Source organism: Orbicella faveolata, unplaced genomic scaffold, assembly GCF_042242905.1.
Source record: "Orbicella faveolata isolate gen_17 unplaced genomic scaffold, um_ofav_v1 contig_25, whole genome shotgun sequence".
NCBI classification, from domain to species: domain Eukaryota; kingdom Metazoa; phylum Cnidaria; class Anthozoa; order Scleractinia; family Merulinidae; genus Orbicella; species Orbicella faveolata.
In genome coordinates this window covers 20,680,158-20,687,500 of record NW_028301553.1, presented here as the reverse complement: position 1 = coordinate 20,687,500, position 7,343 = coordinate 20,680,158, and the positions used below count along the sequence as shown (strand labels likewise).

Here is a 7,343-nt window from a genome sequence, read left to right as displayed (position 1 = left end):
TGTGTGAAAGTCTCTTCCGCGGCCCAAAAATAGTACCCTGTCGAGAGCAATAAACGTGTGGTACATTTCGAGAAATTCGTCATTCGTGAAACCAACATGGAATTTGGAAAGCTACCTTCAACAAGAACAAAAATAAGCGAATGGAAGCCTTTTTCGTCAATAAAGATGCTTGCAATCTGTTTTTTTTCCTTTTAGATTAACTACATGATTAACTTTGGCAAACATTTGCAATTAAATAAATATAGACGCTGCTTTCGGTACATTGTAATATTATGCAAATTTATTTCGATCACTGGGACGTGCATATCGCCCGAAACTGATTTTACTTCCGCCTACTGTATGTTTCTTTTTAAAGGTTACAACTGCAGCACCCATTATTCGTTCAATATCGGCAGTTCTATGTGGAAGACCCACAGCCAAAAAAAAGAACCATTTTGAAAGGTGAAACTTGAGTAATCAATCGATCGATTGCATCCATTATGTTTGGCGTAAATATTCGAGTACAACCATTTCATGTAAGCAAGCACTCTGCTTTAAAAATAACCGTCTCATCGCAGCATTTCTTGAAATCCTGGTCTGAGACCAGGTTATGATAACAAAGCAGTTGGCGAAACCTCATGATCAACTGTCGCAGAGTTGTGACATAACTATTACGGCAAGATAATTCGACCGTTGTATTTCTTACCCATGTGCTTGCAATTCTAATGGTACAACTGCCCCTGTTTTTTTACCACTAGATTTATAGATGAATCGTTCGTTTCCTATCACCTAATATGGCACATACCTCTGAATAAAACACATACTGTGACTTCATTTTGCTTCGAATGTTCCAACAGTCGTCCGCCACTTGCAAAACGTATAAAGCAGCAAGACAGAAAACCGCAAATGGTTTTTCGCCAATAGCACTACGCTTTCCAAATTTCTTCCTTACAAAGTTTCCAGACTTCGCTCCCTTTGAAAATTTCACGACTTTGCCGTTCTGTTAGTCAGTCCGAATAACTGTCATGGTATTAGTTGAGTAAGTACTTGACTTTTGTTTGGTGGTTCCAGTTCAGATAAATCGGCAAATGTGGATTGCGTGACAAACACGTGACAAACGGCCACTTGCGAAGTGAGTGAAGACGGCGGCGAGTGAATCCAAACTGTTTGCTCGTCCAAGTAAGGTAGTTCGCATCGTCAGCCTAACTAAACATTTTTGGACGAAATTGGAAGACGTAGGAGGGCAGGGGGTGTTGTTTAATTCTGCAAAAGGACAGAACTCGACGAATCACAGAGTCGCGGGTCCTGTTATCACAGCATGTCTACGTAGATTAATGGAAAGTATTACCGCGTTCACAAAAGTTGTACAACACACCTTTCCTCTTTACCTTTAAAGTCCATGTTTGTCGTTTGTGCTTTTTGAATAGAAATGCACCGTTGATAGTGCTGGGATACAAAAAGAGCAAAAGAAGCCTAGAGGGCAGCGGATTTTAGATACGTGGTGTGCGTTTACATGCATATTCACCCCTGTTGCTTTCTGCTAAACTATATAAACTATAATATGGGCGCTTTCCATTCGACCAAACATTCTGAAATTTTCGAAACAGGCATGAATGGTACGGAAATTTCCTGGGAAAGGGTTCCAGAAAATCCGGAAATTTTTGGTAGAATGGAAAGCGCTCATAGATATACCTCCTTAGCCGGGAATTCGGTAGGAAAAAAATGGGACAGTCAGAAGAGCTAAAATTTTCCTTTTAAAGTGCACCTAACACCAAAATTTGTTTTCCGCTAAAATAATAAAGTTTATTTTGTGGAGTAATTTGCCGCAAAAATTTTACGATTTGGTTAAATCCTCGAATTTCTGTGCCCCTTCGAAACCGAGTTTCGAATGGTTCGCGACCGCGCATGGGGAATCTGGGGAGAGTTAAAGCTGTGACGTCAAATCCAGAACGAATGCTTCGACTGTCCCAGTCAGGTCTTTTATTTTTTCCGAGTGTAGAAGACTTTTTGCAGCACAAGTTCTTTCGCTGGGACTCCGCAGTCGACCGATTTCTGTTTTTACTAACAATGTCTTCTAGTTCGTCTGATTCTGAAATGAGCTTTGACTCAGAAAACTCTGAAATTTATTATATCGCTGAAGAGAATGACCGCTCACGCTTACCAACATCGCAAACCGATTAGTCAAACGGTGACAACCGAGCTGATTTGTATGCTGACTACTCTCTGGCCAATGGAGAATGGACAGCCAAATACCAGGAGGTGGATGCTGACAAAGAACTCGAACGAGCTCCGATGGACAGACTCGAAAGCAGCGATATGTAGAAGTCGAAGAGTGATACTAGTAAGACTCTAGCGCGTGGCGCGTCTTTACTATCTTCGCGCCTTCTTCGATCTCGCACTGATATACTGTGGCGCTGATGTTATCTTAAAGTGTGTTACTGAATATCCTGGAATTAAACCTGTATGCCTTGGGGAATGGAGTTTAAGATTAGCAGCGGGCAAATACGAAACTAAAGGAAGGCAAACTTATCATCAACCTGGCAGCAAAGAGAGGTAATTCAGGTATGCACATGGCTGTATAAAATAAAAAATGTTTCCGAATCCCTCTTTACATGCATGCACACAACATTTTACTTAACAGTGATTCTTCCAATTTACAAGTATAGCTGTGAAACGATCAGTTACATGTATAAACAAGTCATTGTAAAGTTCCTGAGTAAGAGGGGGGTAGCTAGGGGGTTGGTTATGTTATTGCAATCTTTGGTTGGTAAAGTGTGAATTACGATTAGTATACACCCGTTTAGTCCTGTACCACTGTTACAAACATGCTTTAGTGATTCTTGAACAATACTGTTACTTTTTGTGGTTTCTCCGTTGAGCTTTGTTTTTAGGTATCCTGCCCTATCCCCCCCCCCCCCTCCCCCCACCCCGCTTCCCTCACCATAAAATGCCCACTGCTAGAAAACTTTTTTCCATTAATCTTCTTTAGTTACGAAGTGTTTCATACTAAGAGTTCTCAAGGCTGGTGTATGGGATGTTGGGGAACAAGAGGATTCCTTTCTGTAGCAATACAAATGTAATATTATTAGAAAGGAATTTTCAGTTGAAAAGGATGAAAGGTCTGAATGATTTGACCTTCATGAGGAATTCGAACAAGACTAGAGTGGGCTTGATATTTACTGTACTTATTTTGACAAACTGCAACACAAACTGTTCTACAACTGTACAATACTGCAAAAATATGGCATTTGTTCGAAAACATATCAGTCTTATTCACCTGGAGACCAACAGCTTACTGAACTATTGATTCATAGACATAGCCAGTTTGTTCTACTCACACAACACACTAATAAAAAAAGGCCCATGAAACATCAAAAGGACCCCTTTTTCTTCGTTTGTGCTTAGAAATGTGAATTATTATAATCCTGTGTTACAAACTGGAAGCAGCTGCCTTTCTTTCTTTTATTGTCAAGTGGAAAATTTAATGTTTGTGTCCCATCACTGACCATTTACATGTCGCAATCAACCTGAACAACAATAAAATTATGTTTATTTATTTATTTGTTTATTTATTTATTTATTTTTGATTCTGTATTCTTTAATCTATTTCCTGGCAAACAATGACAAGCTAATAATAATATGGCTCTGTCTCACAAGGACTGGAAACTACCAAATTCACAAATCTGATTGGCTGAAACTGATATTGAAAGCAGACTAGATCTTCCCATCTAGACCGGCATCTAGACTGGTAATGCTTTGCAGTGAAAAAGTTGTAAACTAAAATGCAAAATCATTTTTTTCTTCTAACAATACTTATTTATGGAAGTGCCAAAAAGCCTGATGAGAAAAAAAAAGCAAAGCAAAATGTCAGTTCACAAACCAGTTACATTAAAAGAATTAAATTGTTCTTGTTTATTCTTATTAACCAAGCTTAGTCAGTCTGTATGGGAGAATCTTAACCTCGGTCGTGTTTACAGACCTCACTGCGTTCGGTCCTCAGTCAAGATTCTCCCATACACACCTACTGCTCAGCTAATACGAGCTAAATAATGATGATGATGATAATAATAATAATAATAATAATAATAATAATAGTAATAGTAATAATAATAATAAAAAGAACAACAACAACAACAACAACAACAACATCAGTTCAATGATGGCTTTTCTACAGTGCAGCCAGTTGCAGATGCATTGTTATGGACACAACCATGTCCCTGTAAAAAATAATATTTATCAGAAACATTTTTTTGTGTCACAACAGTGTTTCCCATGTTGGGCAAAGAGGGAAATATTTGTGTCTTCAGCAATGTTTCTGGAACAACATGTCCTCATTTGCAAGAGCATTTGGTCAGCAGAGATGCAATCTCATAAGCATCTGTTACCGTGGTATCAATAATTAAAACTTCCTATAAATACAATTCAAGTCCACAAGCCTCATGCAGAAACAGACACATACACTGACAGCTTGAAATCGTTGTGGTCCTGGTCGAAGTATGTTCTCTGTATGTTGATAATACCCACATGTAAAAAGGGTTCTGAACATATAAACTAATTCTAAGCCATTCCTTGCTTGAATGTCTCTATGGCCACATTTGTTGAACGGTGGGTTTTCCAAACTGGTGTGCATGTTCGCATGACTTTCTTGCCCAAAATACCCTTACAGATTTCTTTTTCAAAGAATTGAACAAGGAAGGAAACAAACATACAACGGCAGGTAACATTTGCTCAGAAAAAAATATCTTACCATTCTTCTGTATCTATCGGCTGTGCTGACTGACTGCTGCTGTTTATCAGATCAGATGCAACAACGGCTGCATGAATCGATGGAAAAGCGGTTATTCCAAATTCGTCTCACTTAAGCCATGGAATCAGCAAAATCCCTTCCTCTCGCTGAAAATCCAGGCGTCGAGCGAAATCATCTTGTTTGAAACGCTTAGAACAGATCACCAAACTCAGACGCCTCTCACTTTGCGCGTTTCGTTTTCACGAAATCTATCCATCGCTTTGTACGTTTCTTCTCTTCAGGACGATCATCTCTTCATAAAACGGTATGGCATGAAGCGCAGTACCTCCTGTACGTTTGCTGTGTTGCTACATCCCACTACAACGTACCTGGCTAACATTTTTTCTAACTACTTTCCCAGCCTTTCCCCACAGAAACAAGTAAATATGCGAATTTACAGAATCACCGTGTTCTGGATTTGACGTCACATCCGGCCCTCGACCCATGCCCCGTTAAACTCGGTCGTGAACCAAAATGGCGGCGTTTGGCGTACTTTGACAAGCCATAGAAAATTAAAGATTTAACCAAATCGAAAAATTTTTGCGGCACACTACTCCACAAAATAAGCTTTATTATTTTAGCGAAAAAAAATTTTAGTGTTAGGCGCACTTTAATATTTTACCTTGAGAATTCACAATTATGGACAAAGCGAACTTCTACATCCATAATTAGGCGGTATAAAATAATTAGAATTATATTGCAGCCTTATTTTGCATATTTTAAAGGTAAAAGTAAGAGCGAATGTATGGACTGTCCACCGGGACAAAAAATGTGTCTGTTGCAGAGAGGAGTCCGCTGTGGAGAGGTGACCGTTAGTGGAGGTTCGACTGTATAATCTATATAGTTTCAAAAAAGAAAGTAACAAGAGTGAATATGTACGTAAATTCTCAACAGGTACTCATTTAAGACTAGTACCTCCCAAGCCTTCTTTTCCCATCACAGTCATGTCCCCAGTGCATTTCTATACCAAAAGCACAAACAATATATCTGTGTTTTAAAATTGAATAGGAAGGGTGTGGTTTTTTTATTAACGGTAATAAAGTCGAAACTTTCTACAACGGTCACGTTGGAAACAGAGGAAAGTGGCTTTTATGAAACGGTATCAGTAGGGCTGAAGTACGAAACCGATATTTTCTCAGGATTCAAGACTTTTATCTTTAAAAAAAAATGCTCAGTGTAACATGTAAATACGTAACACGATCAAAATATATCAATAAGATAGAAACCAAACAGAAATAGAGACCAACGATGCGCGGTATAGATCAAGTTTCGTGACCATGTCCAATAAAAAAATGGGGTTTTGTAGACAGGGCTCGTCAGTTGTTGATTAACTGGCCGTTTCGGAGAAGATCTTTTGGCAGTTGGGACGCGTTTTAGTGGCTGTTGCCGTTGTATAGAGGTGGCCATTTAGAGGTGACCATTGCTGTAGAGGTAGCTGATAGTGGAGGTTCGACTGTAGTTTCCATTTTTTCACGCAGACGTAGAGAGAAAACATCCTGCCTACACGAGGCGAGCAAGGAACAGTTTTGATTCCCTGTCCACGTCCCCGGCGAGGCGGGCAGACTCCCATATAAAATGACGGGGATGCTCTTCCTACCTTTTAGGGGTTAAAAATGAAGTTTAAGTAGCCTTTAGAGTGTTTAGCCTCAAGAGGTCCATAGCGGGAGCTTTTGGGATGCCTTTCAAGGTACTGATCAGAAAAGAAATATGACAGGAGATGATGTGTTATGTAAGAATCGGTATCTCTTAGGAGGAAAAATTTCAAGCCACGCCCACAAAACAGGATCTTGGTACCTCTTAAGAGTTCTTTTCAAAATTTCTACGAGCAACCCCGTCCTTTTTATATGGGTGTCCCCCTCCCCTCGGGGTCTAAGTCGCCATCTTCACTCACTTTGCAAAACGTCATATGTTCACGATTGTCACGCAATCCACATTTGCCGAATTGTCTGAACTACGACCACCAAACAAAGTCAAGTACTCAACTAACACAATGAAAGTTATTCGGACTGGCCAACAGAACGGCGAAGTCTTGGAACTTTACAAGACAGCGAAGTCTGGAAACTTTATAACAAAGAAATCTGGACAGCGTAGTGCGATTGGCTATTATTGTTAGCAACTTCTATTTGCCATCGTTGGCAATTTCTCCGCCACGCGACGAGGTGTAGCACGTCGCGTTGTTCGTAGACGTCTTCGCAGGTACCACTATCCGCCATCACCGTGTCACCTGGAACATGTGGAACGACTGGAACACCACGTTTAATTATTTTGAGCCCGCAAACTTTGTGGGTCAAGCTCAGGTCACTCAAGCGTGAAGTTCAATGTCCAAAGAAGAATATTGGATTGTGTAGCAGGCTTATCGCACTCTGCACCGCAACATACATACCGAGTGTCAACATTGCATTGAAAGACACGAATGTCGCATGATAAACGAAGAAATTTGAAAGCAAAATATGGATATTGATTGAGAATGCAGAAAACAAGAATGTTGGATTGCGGTGCAACATCGTATTTTACACCGTATAAACCCATTGAACATTGAATAAGAATGTCACATGTTCGAACCACGTTGCATTTGAAA

General features: G+C 39.9%; 1 long non-coding RNA gene across 1 annotated transcript; it reads right to left on the bottom strand.

Annotated features, from left to right (window-relative positions):
• Positions 1–3,427: 3,427 nt before the first annotated feature.
• Positions 3,428–5,243, bottom strand: LOC149109351 (uncharacterized). The gene is made up of 2 exons (XR_016208684.1): positions 4,727–5,243; positions 3,428–3,816 (listed from the first exon to the last, which is right to left on the bottom strand). It is a non-coding gene; the product is annotated as an uncharacterized LOC149109351 (long non-coding RNA).
• Between the last annotated feature and the right edge of the window lie 2,100 nt (positions 5,244–7,343).